General features: G+C 45.8%; 1 long non-coding RNA gene across 1 annotated transcript in view; it reads right to left on the bottom strand.

The window, feature by feature from the left end:
• Positions 1-22,707, bottom strand: part of LOC110260214 — a 143,167-nt gene that overhangs the window by 50,678 nt on the left and 69,782 nt on the right. The window lies entirely within an intron of this gene.

The following is a 22,707-nucleotide window of genomic DNA, read 5'->3' on the forward strand; positions in this document are numbered from 1 at the left end:
TAAAGCCAAACCAAAAGCACAGATGGTGCCTAGTGATGGGATCAAGTATAAGACGAAGGCAGGAGACGGCAAGGAAAACCCCAACGCCTTCAATATGGAAAATCTGGATGGAAGCTCCACTGTGGGCCTTAGAGAACTGGGTCATGCTTCTTCATTCATCTTCTTGTCAACAGATATTTACTGGCCACTCATCATGCACCAGCATCTGTCAGTCCAAGATGAGTGTGACGTTTGATCCCTTCGCAGGGACTATATGGTCCATGGGGTAGGTGAGCAGGACTTTGCAATACAAGGTGCAAAGCGGGTTCTGACGCTGGAAGCACTGGAGGGTCCCTTGGGCAGCTTTTTGGAATTCATGGTGCCCAGGGGCTACCCCACACTGTTTCAGTCAGAGTTGCTAGAGGTGGCGCCTGGAAATGAGTGTTTCTTCAAAGCTCCCCAGATGCTAACGAGCTGCCAAGGCTGAGACAGGTCGCCAGACCAGGAAACCCAGTTGCGGATTTCAGACATCAACCTCGTGCTCTGTTCTTCCTTTCCTGAGTTCAGACTCTATTAAGCGCTAGAAACTAGAGAAACAAAGACCAAAATACCAGTTTAATCATTGACCAACCTGTCATCAGAGGCAGTGACTTCAGTGTGTGGCCACGTAAGGCTTGCTAATTCATCAGATCTGTTTGCCTGCCGTTGGTACAGCTGAACCGTCGCAAGACCTCCCATTCCAATCCAGCATTGCGTAAATTTTCAGAAATGTTTCTGACCCTGAGAGAGAATTATAATTTCCCATCCCTTTGACCTCAGGTTTGGCCATGTGATTTTTGGGAGAAATGAAAATGTAAGCAGAGGAATAGGTATGACTTCTGAGCAGAATTGCTAATGCCAGAGGGGAGGTGCCACAAGACCAGAGAATTAAGTCGCTTGGTATCACAAGGTACCAAGAACTACTAGGTGACTTAACAACAGAGATGTGTTTTCTCACACTTCTAGAGGCTGGAAGTCCAAGGTCAGGGGGCCAGCATGGCTGAGTTCTGTTGAGAGCTCTCTTCCTGGCTTGCAGAGTGACCCCTTCTCCTTGGGTTCCCACGTGGCAGAAAAAGAGCAAGAAAAAGCTCTCTGGTGTCTCTTCTCATAAGGGCACTAATCCAGTCACATTTTAATCCCCACCCACACAACCTCATCTAAACCTCATTATCTCCTAAACACCACCGCACTGGGGCTTAGGGCTTCAGTATATGAATTTGGGGAGGGGGGCAGACAGAACTCAGTCCATTGCAACCAACAGTGGTCCAGAAACAGGCTTTCTCTAAGGGAAGACCCCGTGGGACGTAGACACAGTTGACTCGTGATGGGCAACTACCTTGGCACCTGCAAGCCATTGAAGCTTTGGGGCCATTTGTTATTGGGGCGTGCCCCAGCCACCCTGACTTAAAGCCCACCCTGCTCCCTCACATCCACTCAGGTGAGTTTGCTCTACAGACACATGGAAAATCCACCCTTTGTCAACACAGACAGATTTGAAAGAGGGGAGAGGAGAGACAGAGTTGGACACCTTCAGTTTTTTCTTCCAAATTAGCTCATCAGTCAAGTTATATCTGCTTCAGTCTTGAATTGTTCATTTTGTATTTTCTTCTTTTGGGAAGAGGAGTAAAAGTTCCCTTCTTGCTATGAAAATATATTCGGTGGCGAATAATGTGAACCCATTCCACACAGGCCTGGGCAGTGCAGGACATTGATCGTAAGCAAGGGAGTGATGGGGGAATTTGAAAGAGCCACGTAAGTACTGTGATTTTCCCATTCTGACTTGGAACCCTGACTTTAGAGTGTCGTACAATGCATCCTGTCCTTACCACGGATCCCCAGGGCTCCAGGTGTGCACACCTCACGGCTGGCCCTACCATCACATCCTTTCAAGGCTGGTAGCGGGTCTAACTCAAATGGTGTTTCTCCCACAGCCTCTGCCCCTCCAGTCAGGGTCAGCTCTTGGCAACAGGAAGTTCTCAGTGAATAATTGTTTGCAATGTCTTTGCAACTTGGGATGTGCCCTCAGCCCCTGCCCTCTGCTTTTTGTGCTTCTCTGAAATAAATTCCAAGTCTCAGGGGACTCAGAGCCCCAGGAGCAGTGAAAAGGCATCAGCCCACCCCCTCAGTGCTAGGCACTGAGCTGATATGACAATTCTGCATCTCAAACTTCTCTCTTTCTTGGCAGCTCATCTTTCTCCCTCTTGGCGTCTCATCTTTCTCCCTCTTGGCTCGGGATCCACCCGCTCACGGTCGCAACAGTGCCCGTCAGTCCCACCCCTCAGGGAGTGCACTGGGGCTCCTGGGCAGTGCCAAGCTCCCATCCTCCTGCCAAGACTAGAGGAAAGCCAATGACAAGGTATGCAGATGAAATAAAGCCCAACCGCAGAAACCGGGCTGTAGATTTCAAAAACCAGGCAAGTCAGGAAAGATCTGACATAACATTAGGCCCACCTGCCTAACTTTCCACACTGAGAAAAATAAGACTGCAAGCGTCTATGGGACTGGGTCGCGGTTACGCATCAAGGACAGTCGGGGCTGATTCAGCGTAGCCCTGCACGGCACTGGCTGGTTAAAGTGCTGGACATCTCAGAAACAGGCCCATCTTGTGAAGATATGAGTACGTATTTCAACTCACCTCAGCAGTCAGCACAGCGAACACCTCAGTTAGGTCGTATTTCCCTTATGTCAGAGCATCTAGTCGAGCAGAGAGATGCCTCCAGAATCACATCGGCCAGCTCCTCAGAGAAGCCCCTCTGTCTCTTTTTCTGTCTCCATGTCTCTCTCCCTCCCTCTCCCTCCCCCTACCATTGAGTCTGCTGATTCTCCGGAGACCCCACACTCGGACAATACCTCACTTCGCAAGGCAACGGTGCAGCCTGACGCTGGTTAATGAGGCCGTCATTCACTGATGCCTTCCTCCCCTCCTCCGTCCAACCACCTCCACCAAACTTTAGAGCTCCATCTTCTCACCCTGGATTATCGCAGCTACTTACTAAGAAGGATCCCTCGCTACCTCCTTCCCCAGCCTTTTCAAAACCATCTTCCTCATCATTATGGAATTCACTTGCCGAGAAGACCATCTGCCTGACTTTTTTTTTTTTTTTTCCTTCTAAAAATCCATGGCTAATAATAATAGAGTCACCCTGGGTCAGAAAAAGCACAATTTTAAATGTTTCACATAATTCGACTCATGAAATTCTCCCAACAACCCTATGACAGGGTTCTTTCAGTGATCCCACTTTGCAGGTGAGGGAGTCCGGGCAGAAAGTGGCTCTAAGTAACTCGTCCCAACACACACAGCGACGGGACAAGGACACAAGCCCCGAGCAGAGCGCCCGGGGGGCGTTCTTCACCTCGGTACACAGCGCACTGCCCTTGGCCGTCAGGAAAAACCCACACTCCTCAGCACACAGGCCTTCATGGCATTGCCTCTGGGCTGCCCCTCGTGTCCCTCACAGCCTAGGGCGCCTTGCCAGCCTCTTGAATTCTCATGAGTAAGTGGAAGTCCTGCAGATGGCATATACCATCCTCGTGAGGTGACTTAAAACCCCCAGACATGTCACACCGATTCTAACCTCACGTCCTTCACCAGGCACCTCACTCCATCTGCAATGTCCTTCGCCCCAGGCTCCACCCATCTTCTCTCCTCCTCTGAGACCCCCGGGCCCCAGGCGCAGCCCCGTGGGCCCCGAGAGGCTGGGGCCCATCACGGAACAGCCCAGCTGAAGTGGAGACTCTCTGTGGACTTCCTCCTCTCCTACGTCTACAGCTGCTCAGGATGGTGCAGACAGGGCCATTTACCGACTCAGTCATCTGAGGGACTGGGTGAGTGAGTTATTAGGGTTTACTGAAACAGAGAGACTGTTAAGAGACTCCAGAAGATGCCCAAGACTCATAGGGGCAGGGACGCCCTCATTCCTGGATACGGACACAGACAACTAAAGCCTATGACCCCGGCATGAGCAGGTGACTCCTTTGGCTTAAGGTCATAACCAACCTCAGTAGCAAGTCCCCCTCAGAGAGGTTACCCCAAAGTTATGGTCATTTGACTGACACAGGAAGGGGTCAGCACTTCCCAAGAGAAGGGGGCAGAGGCGGGGGCAGGAGCACCGGACGAGCCAGAGGTGTCCGAGCAACAGCTGGACACAACGGCCCCAGGCTGACACGCGAGGATTTTCGATGTCTCGTCTGTCACAGACACGTCCGTCCCCGACTCTCTGTCCCCAGGCCACCTAGATCATGCCAACAGAGTCACTCTGTTTTGTTTTTTTGTTTCGTTTTCACTTTGTGAGGCTAAGGGAGGTGGTGGAAAGAAGACCCGCCGATCTGGAGTCAAAGACGGCACACAAGCCCTGCTTCTGCCGCCTCCAAGCTGTGCATGTGCCCCAAGCTGTACAAGGTGCCTCTCTTTTTTTTTTTTTTTTCAGGTCTTTTCAGGGCCACACCTGCAGCATATGGAAGTTGCCAGGCTAGGGGTCCAATCAGAGCTGCAGGTGCCGGCCTACACCACAGACACAACCACACTGGATCCGAGCCACGATGGATACAAGTCAGGTTCATTACCACTGAGCAATGGCAGGACCTCCTGGACAGGTTGCTTTAAGTGTCTATATCCCAGTCTCCCCCGGGCCAGGCCCTCTGCTCCAGGTTTTGTGTCTAGTGCTTTTAGATCCCTCTGCTCTGCAAAGGTGGTGGTTCTTTATCATTTTCCACACGAGAAGAGAGGGGTCCAGGGCCCCTGAGGGTCACAGCCAAGGCCACAGGTTCAGCAAGGGGACAGATGAAGCCCCGAAGAGGGTCAGCTCCCTCCGACCCCCTGCTCTTCCCGGGCTCCCGTGAGCCTCAGTTTATTCATCTGTAAAATGAAGGCGCTGGAATGATGGCCTTTCCAGCGCTTTCACTTTATGACTTGATATTCACTCACGATTGGGGCAGGTTTAAAATTACTTCAGAGACCAAGCGTCTGCCAAATCGTAATCCAATTGGCTGCCTGGTCGGAAGCCCGATGAGCAACACTGTGTCCGTGGCTCGGCCCTGCTCGATGATGGCGATGGCGGTTTTCCAGGGGCTTCTGAAGCCCGGTGGGGGACGGGCCCCTTGTCACACCATCCCTCCTGCACCACACAATGAGACACCAAGCTTTCGAAACACATCAGCACTGTCCTTTCTGCTGCCATCAAAACCTCTGCTCATTCGACGACTCAATCACTGTGATTTATTTTAATTGAAAACTGCACTGGTCACCTTTTGCCAAAGCATCTGGCCCTCTCCTGTTTGATTTCCTACCAGAACCCCCCCCGCTGGTCGGCGATGATTAAACAGGCCAGTGAAGGAGAGCGGGCGAGCTGAAAAGGGCTGTTTGGCTTCAGCCTGACGTTTAAGAAGATCCTCCAATTTAGATTTTTTTTTTTTCTCCACATGATATTATACAAATCATTACTTGGCTTTCTGGTGGGTTTTTAAAGCAATTATTCATAATAAGGAGAAGCCAATATTTCATTGTAGTTTTATACGTCTCTCTGCAAAGTCAGTGGAAGCCAAGACCTCCTTAATTCCTGAGGTAGTGGGCTGGGCTGGTCCAGGTTTCACTCCTGCGCTGTTTTCAGACACATGGCTTAATTTCTCTTGATCTGGGCCTCCCCACCTGTCAAGCTGAGATGCTGCTGCCTATCGTGAGTGCTTTTGGCTTTCATGCTTCTTTCATCTCTATTTTTTGTCTTTCTAGCCTTCACCCTACAGACTCATTCACTTTTTGGTGAGGACGAACCACGAAAACATCCAGAACATGTATTTACACATTTAAAAGAACCAGGCATAATGAAGAGATTTCTATTATGATGAGGGAAAGGACAGGGGGAAAAAAGAGAGAGACGCAAGGGGGGACGTGGGAAAGAAAAGGAGGGAGAGAGGGACGAGAAGGAAGGGAAGACGGAGGAGGAAAAGGAGGGATAAGGATCATCAGGATGCAACAGGGCAAAGCTACTGGATGTTCTGGAATAACCTACATGGGAAAGACGCACGGGTACGTGCATATGGATGGCTGATTCTCGTTGCGGTACCCCGAAACTAACACAACATCTTAAGTCAATGATGCTCCAACTGATTTTTTGTTTTCAAAGAACTGTCTACGGGCAAGGCCACATTCTTTTACATTTTCCCATATTTTCACTCGTTGCGGTACCCCTGAAACTAACACAACATCTTAAGTCAATGATGCTCCAACTGATTTTTTGTTTTCAAAGAACTGTCTACGGGCAAGGCCACATTCTTTTACATTTTCCCATATTTTCACTCGTTGCGGTACCCCTGAAACTAACACAACATCTTAAGTCAATGATGCTCCAACTGATTTTTTGTTTTCAAAGAACTGTCTACGGGCAAGGCCACATTCTTTTACATTTTCCCATATTTTCACTTAATTTTCAAAAGCTGTACTTCTTATTTTGCAGATGAGGAAAACCAGGCTCAAAGGGTTTGTAAAACCTGTGCCAGATGCCTCTCTTGGAGGTGGAGTGATGGACCTCGAAAGGCAGGCTCCAGAGCCCAGGCATCCCCTCCACGCTGTAGCCATGAAGCATCCCCGGGTGACATCTCGGGTGTGACCTCCAGAGTCCCCCGGGGCATGAAAGGTTATCCAGCTCCTGGGGGCAGGGCTGGGCAACTGTGAGAGTGCAAAAAGCAAAGTTATCATGTGTGAAATAGTGGAATGAGGCAGGTGTGTGCTCATGGCAGTTTCCAGGAAGGTACAAAGAGAAGAACGAAAGTCCATTCTGACAGTTCGTGAACTCACAGCACCCCCGGGATGAAAGGGAACTACTCCAACTCCCACTCGAGCAAGAATTCTCCCTACAACCCCACAGACAAGTGGGCTCCAAGCCCCAGCTTGGCAGCCAGGGGCTCCCGCCTCCCCCGGCATCATCCCCAGCAGGCATCCTTTCCCAGGCGGAACTGATACCCAGGTATGCCCGGGGAGCTCTGCCTTTTAATCGTGATCTCTGTTGGACATAAGACCTTAAGAGCTAGGCTCACATCTCTCTTGAAGCCTCCTATTCATAAAAATATCACTTCTTATGGCAATTCCTCCGTGACACAGTCACTGCATGATTAAGCTAGCATTCACCCCCGCCACACGGTAGACACACAGCAAGGACCCTGGATGTCATGTTTGTCAGAGGACCTGTCCCTCCGGTTCCCCCTTCCTCACTTTCTCCATATGACGTTGATTGGGTTGGTTCTTCTCTGATTAACAAAGTAATACATATTAATTGTTGACACCTTAGGAAAGAAAAAAAACATGGATAAACAGATCATTGTTAAGTGCTACTTCTGAACCAGGCACCAGGCGATTACACGTTAACCTGCCTTATCTCATTACAAATTCACAACAGCCCTGCAAGGTCATCTTTATTCCCATTTTGGAAAGAAAGTTTAGGGTATAGGTCATTCTCTCAAGGTCACACCCATGAGAAGAGGATTTAAACCCAAGTCACTGCCACGGCTGAATAAAGGAGATGACAACCACTCATACCCTGGAGGAATTATGCCAGCACATTTAAAAGTATCTTCACTCCAGTCCTTCCACTCAGAGGGCGCCACTACTTTGTTCTGTTTCATCTTCCTTCAAACTGGAAACACATTGTATGTGCTGGCCAGGGTGGCTATAAAGTACCATTCTGTGGGTATGCTGCTATGGATGTACTATTCACTTTCTTTTTAATGGCTGCACCTATGGCATGGAGAGGTTCCCGGGCTAAGGGTCAAATCAGAGCTGTAGCTGCGGGCCTACCCCACAGCCACAGCACAGATCTGAGCTGCATCTGCAACCTACACTGCAGCTCCAGGCAACGCCAGATCCTTAACTCACTGAGAAAGGCCAGGGATCAAACCCACACCCACACATCCCCAATGAGCCGCAGTGGGAACTCCTGCCCACGTATTTAAACTTTCCCCTGTAGATGGACATTCAGGTAGATCTCTACTGGTTGCTAACATAAATAATGTTATGAGAACCATTCCTATCAATAGATATTTGTGCAACATGAAATTGTTAAAAATAAATCCTTGGGATCAGAATTCTCTTAAAATTATTTGGAGCACAATCCCAATAGGGGTACTGCTGCACTAAGATGAAAAAAATTGTGCCCAGGAAATTCTTTACCTTTCCCCAAATAAATCTATGAGGGCAGCAGCCCGGACTGACTCATTAGGCCTGGTAGCCCAGGGCTTAGAGGAACATCTGGCATACACCAGGCACTCAATACCTGTTTGGTGAAGCACTAAATGAATGACTGAAATGAAAGCGGCGTCATTGAACCTCCTTTGGGGAAGGGCCTCGAAGTCCCTGAGGTTCCTAGGACGTGAATAACTATGTATGAGACAAGTGCAGCTAAGTTCACTCCAAGCGTTTGTCCCGAGGATGCTTTGTGTCCCTGTTTTCTCCTGAGTTCCTGTCCCCACAGTGGTCCCAGGACACACGGGAGGACCACGGGCTTTAGATTCCGAACGACGTGGAATGTAAGCCCACGTTCGTGTACTAGTTGTGCATGTGCCAGCTCTGTGTGTACACACAAAAGTGCACACAAGCGTGTTGTGCATATACATGTGTGTTGAGCGTATACAAGCGTGTTGTGCGTACACGTGTGTTGTGCGTATACAAGCGTGTTGTGCGTATACAAGCGTGTTGTGCAGTTACAAGCTTGAGCAGACAGGTTGGTTGTCATCTTGGTGGCAACCCTTCATCACCACAGCTAGTTAGGTTAGATGATCTCTGAGTAAAATACTCTTAACTTCATCTGAGTTCATAAGAGGCTAATTGGTGTGTCTTTGAAGGTAGGATCTGGATTTAAAAAGAGAAAGGACTCTAATGCTTCTTAGCTGGGGGTAGGGGCTCAGCTAATTAACAGCTAAATGAACAATCTGATTTTCATTTCTCCGGCCCCTGACAGCTTACATACGACTGGTACATACACGGGTCATATGATAACCTCCTAACTAAGAGATATCTTATCATTTCCATTTTGCAGATTAGGAAAACAGAGTCTGAAATTCATTGTCTCAACCAACTCAAAATGACACAGGGCGTCAGTGGCCACATCTGAATCGGCAGCCACGTCTGCCTGAGACCCCGCCTGGTTTTCTCGCCCCTACTGCGCCTTCCTACTGACCCTGCCACCTGCCTCCTCCTCCTTTTCCCTTCTTCTTCTTCTCTTTTTTTTTTTTTAAGGGCCGCATGTGCAGCATATGGAAGTTCCCAGTCCAGGGGTCGAATTGGAGCTGCAGCTGCCGGCCACGGCCACAGCCACAGCAGCGCCAGATCCAAGCGACGTCTGTGACCTACACCACAGCTCATGGCAATGCCAGATCCTTAATCCACTGAGCGAGGCCAGGGATCCAACCCATATCCTCATGGATACACTTCGGGCTTGTTCCTGCTGAGGCACAACGGGAACGCCTCCTTTTCCCTTCCGCTGATGCTCCCCCAGTTCTGTAGTTCCCCAAGGTCTGCAGTCACATATGGACAGGCTCAGATCCACCAATCAAAGCTCTCAGACCTCCTCTCCAAATGGCTAGCTCCGGCCATCTGCCTCAGGGCCCACACAGAAGAAAGGAACAGGCTCGGTATGGAATCTGTCCCCGCCACACGAACAAGAAACAATTATTCATGAGGCTCTGGCCTGAAAGCATATCGTGTCTCAGACACACTGCGTCCCAGCTGTCAAACAGAAGCACTTTTTATCACCAGGAACCTGGGCCGTTTTCAAACCAGTGACCTCCAGGTAAAGAGATTCAGCCAAGCAGGTCATTAGGAAGCCACAAAGCCTTTGAAGCCAGCCATTCTGCCCCAACTGGCTTGCCCAAATGCGGAATTATTTAGGAGGACGCGGTGATGGGTGCCATCTGTGGTGATGAATCTAACTGGTGTCATTTTTATTTCCCGGGGGGAGCTCTGTGCATTCCAAGTAGGAAGCGGAGGTTTCCTTACCCAGCCTTGGAATAAATCAAAGGCAGCCGCTGAGACCTTGGCTTTCATGGAAATGATGCTGTTTTAAAGCACGGGATTAGGAATGGCCAGTGGCATTTTGAAGTTCTTAGGAGGAGCTAGTCCCAAGTCTGGCTGGAATGATGGTCAGGGACAGAGCCTGAGAACTGGGGTGTCCAGCAAGGAGCTTGGCGGGCAGACAAAGCAGTGAGAGGCCTGTCGGGCAGAAAGGAGCCAGCAGGCAAGAAAGCACAGTCACACAAATTAAGCTCAAGAGCAAAGGGAGTTCCCTGATGGTCCAGTGGTTAGGCCTCGGTGCTTTCACTGCTGTGGCCTGGGTTCAGTCCCTGGTCTGGGAGCTAAGATCCCACATCAAGCTGCTGCGCACCACGGCCAAAAGTTAAAAAACGAGCAAGGGAAAAATGGATCCATCTCAAGACATTCAGTCTTTCACTCATTTATGCATTAGTTTACCAAATATTTACTGAAATGCTGTTCTGGGCCACTAAAGTCTGTCACTGAACAAAATTGACACGCACCCCTGTCCTCATGCAGGTTGCACCCTGTTGGGGGAAGACACGTGAGAGAGGTAAATAAATTACACGGCAAGTTACCATCGACACAAGAGCGAAATCCAAAGGAAGGGCTTTGTCCCAAGACAGAATAAGAGGCAAAGGCAGGTGCAGCTACGAAAGGTAAGAATTCAGAGGCGAGACCAGATGGACCAGGGCAGGGAGCTGAGGAGACCGACTGGGGAAGGCACAAGTGGGTGGTTTGTTCCCAGGCCCCGCAGGGCGTGGTCCTCCGTCCTGTCACTCATTCAGCGGATGGTTGGACGTCGCCTGCCTTGGGGTATGAGTCACTGCCAAGCATACAACGTTTATGAGAGATGCCCGGCCTCAAGGAACTCCCAATCCAGAGAAGGGGTTTGGAAGGCACATGACATCATCCGGGGAAGACACTGAAATGCAAACTCTCAGACCTCACCCTTGAAAGGTCTGATTCTGTACCACCGGCGTTTGCAGCAAGGTTTCCAGGTGGCGCTCCAGAGACAGGTTTGACACATAAGCAGGAAGAACGGAGACAGACATGAGGCAAGCTGAAGGGGCGACCGGCAAGGATTCCTGGAGAAAGATTCCTGCTCGCATTCATCAAAGTGAAATAGGCACTGGACAGATAGGAATGAGGTGGGGGAGCAGAGCGGCCCGAGCGCAGGATGGTAATGGCACACAGACAAGGTGGGTGACACAGGAATAATTACCATTTGGTGTGGCTAGAAGCCAAAGCGATTAGAGATAGGGAAAGTTAGCCAGGCATAAAATAAAATAAAATAAAATAAATAAATAAATAAATAAATAAAAATTGGAGTTCTCATTGTGGCTCAGCAGGTTAAGAACCTGACTAGTATCCATGTGGATGCGGGTTTGATCCCTGGCCTCTGCTGCTGCTGTGAGCTGTGGTGTGGGTCAGTGGCTACTGCTCTGATTCAACCCCTAGCCTGGGAACCTCCATATGCCACGGGTACAGCCCTAAAAAGACAATAAATAAATAAATAAATAAATAAATAAATAAATAATTGGGAGTTCCTGTTGTGGCTCGGAGGGTTAGGAACCTGACTAGTATCCATGAGGTCATGCATTCGATCCCTAGCCTCGCTCGATGGGTTAAGGATCCGGTGTTACCATGAGCCGTGGTGTAGGCCAGCAGCTACAGTTCTGACTAGCCCCTAACCTGGGAACTTCCAAATACCACAGGTACGGCCCTTAAAAAAAAAAGAGCAATAAATAAATACATAATTTAAAAAAAAAAAGCTGGCCAGGCAACGTTACTGAACAAAGAAGCTAGTTCTTAGATCTGCTGGGTCTCCGTTCCAGAAGCTCATCTTTTGCCTCGAAGACAGTGGGCAGGACTTCTGCCAGGGACGTGACTACCTTGGCCATCATTCTCAGCCCTCACTCCCTTTGTTCCAGCCTGCAGTCCACTGCCCTCGCAGGCACTGAGGACTGGTCACGGAACAGGATAACCAATCCGCAAACGTTAGTCATTCCGAAAGTGCCATGCCGGCCAGAGAGATGTTTAAGCTGGATCTTAACAGTTTGCCAAGGGTACTCTCAAAAAACACACAGGGCATAAGAATCCAAACCTGTGTGAGAAACTGTGATGGCTACAATATGGGGGCTCAGTAATTGTCAGGAGAAAGCAGGATATGAGGCTGATTAAAAAAAAAAAAAAAAGGTTACAGCCAGATTTTTTTTGGTCGCACACATGGCATGTGGAAGTTCCCAGGCCAGGGACTGAACCCATGCCACAGCCGTGACCTGAGCCACTACAGTGACCACACTGGATCCTTAACCACTAGTCCTCAGGCAACTCCCTAGGGCCGAATTTTGAAGTAACCTAAGTTTTATTCTGAAGATAAAGGGGCTACTTTGTTTTTCTTTTTTGGAGCTGCGCCTGCATCATATGAAGTTCCCAGGTCAGGGATCAGATCTGAGCCACAGCTGCAACGACAGCAGATCATTAACCCACTGTGCCGGACTGGGGACTGAACCAGCATCCTGGTGCTACAGAGATACCATCCATCAATCCCATTGCACCATGGCAGGAATTCCACCACTGTTTATTTTGAAAAATATGTGTTGAACATCTGCTATATGTGGGTCATTGCGTCAGGAACTGAAAACAGGACAATGATAAGACAGAGGCAGTTCTGTCTTCTTAGATCTTACAGTCTAGAGCAGAAAGGGACAACAGACAGCACATCAGAGTGAGTGTCTAGCACTGTCCTGGCTGGCTGAGAGACCCTAAGTTGGCCACCACGAAGACACCCAAAGGTCGTCCCTTAATGCCACAAGTAACTCTCCCGGGGTCTTGGCCCTGCCTTCTATTCCTGGGGAATCAGAGACACTGATGACACAGGCAGGTCAGACTGAGGACATAAGAGGTTATGGGACAGAGACAAGTCCCATTTCTGGCTGCAAGTTCAACAGCCAATATACTGGCTGTGGTCCACTGGTCTTCAGTAGCAGGAAAGAAAACTGGACTCCACTTTCCACATCCCTCTGGCTCCCTGGTGCTGGCAGTAGGGACTCGCTCCCGGCCAGGAGCAGGGATCCTGTTCCTAAGGATTGACTTTGGCACCTTTCTGCCTCATACTGGAAACTGCGTTTTTAAATCTTCGTAGTGAAGTACACCAAACAAATGCAATCACAGATGCCAAGAAGCAAAACCCACATAAATAAATAATCGTTTTCCTTCTCACCGCTTCCTGAAAGCTCATTATATCTGAACTCACTGAACGAGACTTCACAGACTGTATTTGTCTAGCTTGTAATTAAAGCACTAGTTTTCCCCAGTCTCAAGTCAAGTAAGAGGGAAAAACTTCGGCAAATTGTTCTCAAAATGGCATTCTTTCTAAATTACTTGTAAAATTTATACGGCAATAGGCTCCCCATTAAGAGTGTATATTTTAAGTTTGTGTTACTCTGGCTTAATTAGCTATTTGCTACTCCAAAAAAAAAAATAGTAACTGGGAAGGCAAGAGATGGAAAATACACAACATCTATGTTCAACAACTGTGTAATGGTCACTTGGGAACTTTCATATCCAAACAACTCCGCACTCCAAAATCCAAGAGCACCGGTTTTTCTCTACTGGAGATTCAGCCTATAGAACAGCATCCTGGCTTTCTCAGAAGGGAAGCAGGTGGTAGGATTGTAAATTTTGTCTGAATGCTGTTAAACGGTGAAATAGAGCAAGATGAAAACTGCACTTGAAAGAAGTTGTGTCAGTTAAGATAAAGTCCACCTGAGACCAATGGGAGTATCCAAACTAACACTTAAGTAAGATACAAATGTATTTCTCTCCCCCTTAAAAGAGGTATAAAGATCGGCAATACAGGCAGAGTAGCTTCTAGAATCTGTCAGGACCAAAGTCCATCTATCCTGCAGCTTTGGCATCCTCAGCACACAGATTCTACCTCAGAGTCCAAGATGGCTGCTCAAGTACCAGCCATCGCATCTCCCAGCAGAAAGGAAGAAGGTAAACAAACTGACACTCCCTTGGGAAACATTTTCTCTAAATCATACATGGTGCTTGAAGAATATGGTCATTTCCATACATTGAACTGCAGGGGAAATAGAAAATGCAGTTCTATTCAGGGCAAGCACACATTCAGCTAAAATTTGCTGATTAGAGGGAGTTCCTACTGTGGTGCAGCAGAAACAAATCTGACTAGTGTTCATGAGGATGCGGGTTCAACCTCTGGCCTCTGGGTTAAGGATCCCATGTTGCTGTGAGCTGTGGTGTAGGCCACGGATGTGGCTCAGATCCCAGGTGGCTGTGGCATAGGCCGGCAGCTGCAGGTCCAGTGAGAACCCCTAGCCTGGGAACTTCCATATGCCATACATGCAACCCTAAAAAGCAAACAAAATAAAATAGAATTTGCAGGTTGGAGATGTTTACAAATAAAGAATAAAAAATAAGGATTTGGAGTTGAACATCAGTCTCTGCTGGGGACAGGGAGTGGGGTACGACTTCTTAGCCAAGAGGGGCACCCATCCCAAGGACTGAAGGCAAACTAGCTTGAGCACTGGCTAGGCGAAGAATGCCCTGGTACTTCTGGAACCGACTCCCTGCTTTCTGGGAAGTCACGGAGCTCTCTAATGTCTTTCCCATCCCCCTTGCAGAAAAAGAAGAGGTGTGCAAACACCGTTTGCACATCCACAAAGGAGATTTTGTCGCCTTCCTCCTCCACACTAGCTGGTAAAATTGTCCCTTGTTTAAAAGAGAGTTTAAATCATTTCACATTTCAGATGGAATTTTCACATACATATATTCACTTTGATCTGACTAAGAGACATGCCTAATGCAGTTTTTCATGCTCCTTCAAATGACATTGGCAGGCTGTGGGCAGGTGAGAAGAAAAAAAAAAAAAAAAGTTGCCATTGATGGTAAGACACCAGGCCTTTGCCAGCATGGGAAATTCAAGCCTGACAGAAATCCAGCTTCTGGGAAGGCACCCAGAACGGGCAGTCATTCATCCCCACTGTTCCGAGGAGGAATCTCCCCCTCTCTTTGCAGAAATTTCATCTTCTGTTCTTATGGATTCTTCCAAATACGTATTCTCGAGAGAAGGAACAAAGCCAGGCAGGGAAATGTCAGGTCTCATCGCAGATTCATGGGATGGAAATCAGGGGGGACGTTAGGGTCGAGGGTGGCTTGGTTCAAAGATAAAAACCCAAGCGCGGGCGGGGTGGCGTCAGAATCAGAAAGAAGGATGGAGACGCTCCATCCCCCAGTCTCACGGGATCGCACACTCCTTGCTCGGTGTTGATGTTTATTCTACGAACTCAGTGTATAGCATTTCAAAACCAGCCCTCGTTCATTTCAGATAGTGTGGAACATAAAACACTCCAAAACACCAAAATTCCCACTGTTACGGGAGGTTCTCATTAAACTACCCTCTACGGGGCCTCTCTGACCACCAAGTAAAGTTTTCCATTGCTTTTCGGGGGGGATTTGCAGATTGTCATCATTCCCCACTGTTCTTAAGCAGAGTATTCCATGGTCTACATGAGTGTAGCCCCCCGGGCACTGCACTAAAGATAAAAGATACTTCCAGAAACCTAGGCAGTCTAAGGCGAGAGAGATAAGCCCCCTCCTGTTATAAAGCCACATATATACTGAAAAATTATAACAAACTGTTGGATGCAGACGTGAACTCAGAAGAAAGAAAGGACACTACTAGGTTTCAGCACTAAAGGAGAGGTTAAAACCAGCGTGATGAGCCTGGACGGATGCTAGCAGAGCCCTTGGGGCTCTGGAGCAAGATGTGTGTCATACATAGTGAGAACTCGTGTTCTTCTGCCCAGGAAGACAGAAAAGATAAGGTTTTAGGTCCATGAAAGCAAAGAGCTGGAACTAAGTCCTTGCACAAACTCCAGATACCTAAGGAGTGTTCCCCTTTCGAGAAAACGCTGTTTCCTGTTCTGGGAAAGAACGAAGACACGTGACTCTGTCAAGGGTATTAGACAGGGTTTCAAGGCACCAATGAGAAAACACAACACAGGCCTATATCATAAAGATCATAAATTAACACTGAAAACTAGCCTGATGAGGACGGATACATGCCGTTAAACATTCATCTAGACTCAGAGGGTACAACACCGAGGCGCACCTTCACGTAAACTATGGAATTTAAATGATGATGATCTGTCGGCGCAGGTTCATCCACTGTAACAAATGTGCCAGCTCTGGCGGCATGTTGATCGTGGGGGAGGTTGTGCATGTTTGGAGGGGGGAGCATTAAGGAAATTCCCAGACCTTCCTCTCAATTTTGCTGTGAAACTAAAAGTGTTCCATAAAATAAATTCTTGGGAGTTCCCGATGTGGTGCAACGGAAGCAAATCTGACTAGTATCCATGAGGACGCAGGTTCCATCCCTGGCCTCGCTCAGTGGGTTAAGGATCCAGCGTTGCGGTGAGCTATGGTGTATGCCGCAGATGTGGCTTGGGATTGTGTTGCTGTGTAGATCAGCAGCAGCTATAACTCCAATGCGACCCCTAGCCTGGGAACCTCCATATGCCACAGGTATGGCCCTAAAAAGCAAAAAAATAAAAAAATAAAAAAGAATAAATTCTTAAAACAAAACAAACAAAAACCCTAGACTGGTCCATTAAAAAACCCAAGGACCATCCAAAATCAATTAGAAAACTCCACCTAGTACTTGCACAGAGAAAAAAAGTGAAAAAAGACTCAGGAAAATTAACAACCACATAAAGAAGCAAGGCTACCATGATGGATTATCGGGTGTAATGAATCAAAGAATTAACAGTTTCAAGAACTGACTATTCTAAGCAAAAACAATGAGAAAAAGGAAGATTAAATAACTATATTAAAGACATAAAGGAGATTAAAGTACAGATATAAAAATAAATCAGGGAATTTCTATCATGGCTCAGAAATGAATCTGACTACAGCTCCAATTCAACCCCTAGCCTGGGAACCTCCCTATGCCGTGGGTGCAGCCCTAAAAAGACAAAAAAAAAAAAAAAAAAGTTAAATAGCGATACAGTGTGAAAATAGCAAGCAAATTTGAAAATCCCCAAAATAAAACTTTCACTGATAAATATTTAAGTAGAGTAACTTCAACTGAAATTAGATTATGATTGAAATAATGTTTAGTCAATGGAAAGATCTGATGCAAGTGTCATGAATGTAGGAGAGAGAGAAATGGAAAATCAGTAGCAAAGAGAGATTGAGGTGAAGATCGAGAAAATCCAGGACAAAATAATGTCATTTGCAGCAACATGGATGCAACCAAAGATTTTCATACGAAGTGAAGTAAGTCAGAAAGAGAAAGACAAATACCATATGATATCGCTTATATTGGAATCTAAAATATGGCACAAACGATCCTATCTACAAAACAGAAACAGATCATGGATTTTGTGGTTGCCAGGGGGAGAAGGGGAGGGAGAGAAATGGACGGGGAGTTTGGGGTTGCTAGATGCAAACTAGGACATTTAGAATGGATAAGCAATGGGATGCCACTGGACAGCCCAGGGAACTATGTCCAGCCTCTTGGGTTAGAACACGATGGAAGACAGAATGAAAAAAAAGAATATATATATATATATATACACATAATGTTTTATATATATAATGTTTAATATATATGATGTTTAGATATATATAATGTTATATTTATACATATATATATATATATGACTGGGTCACTTTTCTGTACAGCAGAAATTGAAGGCACATTATAAATAAAATATACTTTAATAAAAGTTTTTTTTTTTTTTTTTTTTTGTCTTTTGTCTTTTTAGGGCCACATCTGCAGCTTATGGAGGTTCCCAGTCTAGGGGTCTAATCGGAGCTACAGCTGCCAGCCTACACCAGAGCCACAGCAACACCAGATCCAAGCCGCATCTGCGACCTACACCACAGCTCAGGGCAACACTGGATCCTTAACCCACTGAGTGAGGCCAGGGATCAAACCCACAACCTCATGGTTCCTAGTCGGATTCGTTTCTGCTGCGCCACAACAGGGTCTCCTAATAAAAAATTTTTTAAACAGAAAGTCCAACATACATCTAAGAGGAGTTAAAAGTATAGAGAAAATAAGAAGGGCTCATATTTGAAGAAACACAATGAGAGTTTCTCAGCATTGAAGAGAGATGAATCTCTAGTTTGATCAATACGTTTGCAGAAAGATAAACACAAAGAAATTCTAGGTTTACTATGAAAAAAACTGCAGCGCATCAAAGAAAAACAAGTGGAAAAAATATAGATTCACTCCAGGGACAAGAGACTGTCAACAGACTTTTCATCAGCAACAACAGATGCCAGAAAACAATGGAATAACATCTTCAAAGAATGGAGGGGAAAAGCTGTCAGCTCAGAATGGCAGAGCCTGGTAAATTACCAGCCAAAGGTGAGGACAACATAAAGACATGTTTCGATCAGCTCTCAGACGCTCTTAATTACTCAAAAATGCCACATTAAAAATGTGTTTCAGAACAAAGGAATTTGAGGGCAAGGGGGAAAAGCATGAAGTTCAGTAAGCACAGGTGAACAGATTAAATTTGTAAGTTTGTGGGCTTAAAGGAATTGCTTTGTACTAGGCCATCACACATTCTTCCCCACTTTAATGGGATACACTCCAGACTTATCATTAATCTGGGGAAAGTATCTGAGCCTCAGTTTGAATTTGATGGCTTAGCAGTGATTTGTTTTCCAGGCAGGTATATTCTTCTAAAGCCCCAGGGTCCCATTTCAGATAAAGTAAATGTACATAAGAGTCAGTTCTGTAAGAATAAAAACTATGAGGATGATCATGTGGAAGGATTTTAAAACAAGGTGGAACTTACGCAGCTGACTGTGTTACGAGGGAGGATAAGTGATTAGCTTTAGACTTTGTAAGAAAGCCTAAGACAACGGAAGAAAGCCATGCAATAACTGCAATGATTATGTTCAACTTCCAAACAAGAAAAGTGAAATAGGTTTAGAAAGAACTCAATCTTTTAGCAGAAGGTGGAAAAAAGACGGAAACAAAATTAAAAGAGTTAAATATAAAATAAGCTACAGAAACAAGTCCAAATATCTGCCTAATCACAATCAATATTAGACTCTCAGATTTTATTTTAAAAATATGTTTATACTTGTGCCTAACTAAAACAGAAATTCTTTTTCTTTTTTTTTTTTTTTTTTTTTTTTTTTTTTGTCTTTTTAGGGCTGCACCTATAGCATATGGAGGTTCCCAGGCTAGGAGTCGAATCAGAGCGGTAGCTGCTGGACTCTGCTCAGACAAAGCAGTGCGGGATACGAGCCGTGTCTGAGACCTTCACCAGAGATCACGCAATGCCAGATCCTAAACCTACTGAGCGAGGCCAGGGATCAAATCCACATCCTCATGAAGACTAGTCAGATTCGTTTCCACTGAGCCACGATGGGAACTCCTAAAACAGAAATTCTTGTTCAACAGGAATTGATTACCCATCCCCAAGACACTGTGGATACACCAATGAACAGAACAGATAATGTCTTTACCTTTACAGAATCAGTATTTTAGTAGGATGAAGAAACAGTAAAATAATTCATATCAAACATAAATAAATCTGCGACAGATGAATGGATTAAGAAGATGTGGTACATATATACCATGGAATACTGCTCAGCCATAAAACAGAATATTTTATGATACCATTCACAGCAATATGGATAAAACTAGCGATTCTCACACTAAGTGAAGTACGTCAGAAAGAGAAAGATAAACATCACATGATACCATTTATACATGGACTCTAACATATGGCACAAATGAGCCTGTCTACAAAACAGGAACAGACTCACAGACAGAGCACAGACTTGTAGTGGCCGGCAGGGGGGGGATGGGATGGACGGGGAGTTTGGGGTTGGTAGATGCAAACTATTACATTTAGAATGGATAAGCAATGAGGTCCTACTTTCAGCACAGGAAACTATATCCAATTTCTCAAGACAGAACATGATGGAAGAGAGTATGAGAAAAAGAATACATATATATATATATATATATATGTATGTATGACTGGGTCACTTTACTGTACAGCAGAAACTGGGAACAAAGACCAAAAAATGTAGTTTATCTTTTCTTACCAACATCAAATGAGTTAACTTCCTTTAAGTTAGTTCGCTCACCTGTAACCTGTGTCAAATAACAGTATCTGCTTCAAAGGTTTACTGTGAAAGTTCAATGACTTAATGCACGTAATACATTTAAACCATGTTGGGACCCGCGATAATTACTAGGTGTTAGAATTGATGATGATAAATGCCCATGCCCCCAGAGTACCACAATCCACTTTATTTCCACTACACGCTACTCTAGGCAATTTAAAAAAGTTTTATTGAAGTAGTTGATTTGCAATGATATGCTAGTTTCACTCCTTTCAGTGACTCTATACGGATGAAGCTCATCATCCCCCCCGAGGACCATACGCTGGACCAGAAAGTTTTGCCACAACCTCACCATTCACTCCTGATGACCTCCGGTCCTGACCATCCCATTTCCTGAAACTGTCTCTCCATTCGGGATCGTTTTAATGACTGGGGTCAAGGGCCTCACACCAAGACATTTACTAGTCTGTCCCCCTCTGCTTTGCCCTCACTGCGGCTGACCTCTGAATCATCCATTATTCTTCACATGAACTATTTTGACACCGTTTTTAAAAAAATTCTTTATGCCCTCCACCAGTGTCTTTCCAATCCACCATGAATTCAGTTTAATTTTCCAAATAATTATCAAAATTTCCATGACAACAGTAGTCCATTTGATATTTTTCATAATTTACATTCAATGAGATTTATCTAGTTTACCTCTTCAATATGTCGAGAAGGACTATTCTTGGTAGAATGTAAATTTAGTCACGTCATTTCTCTTATTTCAAATACATCAAACAGTGCCCACTGCCACAGAATAAACCCAAGCCTCTTGCAATGGTGTGTGTACACTGCCTCCCAACAGCATCGCAGGAGCCAAAGAGAATGACTCTGAGTTATTAAAGTGGGCTTGCTGCTTCCTGTTTCTATGCCTTTGCAGTATTTCTCACTCTGCCCAAAATGCTCTTCCCTCTCTTATCTGTCAGGAGAACACCCACCTAAAATGACCAAAAGCACAATACAAATACAGTAGTTTTCAGTACACTTTTCCTACTGATTTGCGTCTTTCTTATTGCGCAGTATTCAATCAACATGGTTTATAAAAGGTATAATTAAATGTCTCATAAGTTTATATTTTTGTGACTTTTATTATACAAGGGTCCACAAATCAGAAAAGAATTTGTTGGCAGATCCCATGTCTCAATGCGGGTTAGCACAGCCTGTGAATGGTGATTTCGAGATCTTTCTGAGAGGAACGGGGAACTGTTTAAGTTCCACAGGGACAGGCAAGGAGTTCTGGATTATCTGTCTCAAATCCGTACCCCAAGGACCTGTTTTTGCGATCTGAGTTTTGTCTTTGACCACATCATTTAATGCCTTCGCCTGTAGGAAAGAATTATCCAATCAGTTTTTTCTCAAACCAAATTTGGAGAGTGAAAGAACAAATCAAAAATCTGGATTACTGCCTTGCTGCACAGTAGAAAATTGACAGAACCCTGTAAATCAGCTCTAATGGAAAAAATAAAAATCATTATAAATGAACAACAACAAAAAAAGAGCAATATACAATTTTTATCCATTAAAAAAAATCTGGATTACCTTTCCCTATTAGTACCACAGGTCTGAAAACACTCAAGAGATTTTTTGTTGTTGTTGTCTTTTTAGGGCCAGATCCGTGGCATGTGGAAGTGCCTAGGCTAGGGGTCGAATCAGAGCTGTAGCTGCTGGCCTAAACCCCACAGCCACAGCAATTCGGGATCCCAGCCATGTCTATGACCTATACCACAGCTCATGGCAATGCCAGATCCTTAGCCCACTAAATGAGGCCAGGGATTGAACATGCATCCTCAATGCATTCTACTAGTCAGGTTCATTACTTCTGAGCCACTGTGGAAACTCCAGAGATTTTTTTTTTCTTTTAAATAGAAAATAGGGAGTTTCCACGGTGGCTCAGTGGGTTACAAATCCAACTAGTATCCATGAGGGTGTGGGTTCGATCCCTGGCCTTGCTCAGGGGGTTAAGGATCTGGTGTTGCCATGAGCTGTGGTGTAGGTCACAGACTTGGCTCAGATTCCAAGTTTCTGTGGCTGTGGTGTAGGCCGGCAGCTGCAGGTCCTATTCAACCCCTAGCCTGGGAACTTCCATATGCTGCAAGTTTGGCCCTAAAAAGCAAAAAAGAAAAAAGAAAAGACAAGAAAAGAAAAAAGAAAGAAAAGAAGAGAAGAGAAAAGAAAATAATGAAAATAAAAATTAAGCTCTGTACTTGGTTCTGGGGATAATAATGAACTTGAACTGATGCATGTTCAGAAAAGACAAAATAATTGTTCTTGTCTAATACACACCAGTCTTGTTTACCTAGAGTAAACCAATCCAAAAGAGTCAATTAACATGGATCTTCCTACACATACAACACAACCTAAGCGAACCAGAATCAGACCTCGTCTTACGTATTATCAAGGTGGAGAAACAGATCTGGGTAAGAGACTGCAGTCACTGTGGCCAGGCCCCCAGGTACAAGGCACCACACAACACCAGTGTACATGGACTGACCCTACCAGAT

This window comes from Sus scrofa, chromosome 4 (genome assembly GCF_000003025.6).
Source record: "Sus scrofa isolate TJ Tabasco breed Duroc chromosome 4, Sscrofa11.1, whole genome shotgun sequence".
Classification (NCBI taxonomy): Eukaryota; Metazoa; Chordata; class Mammalia; order Artiodactyla; family Suidae; genus Sus; species Sus scrofa.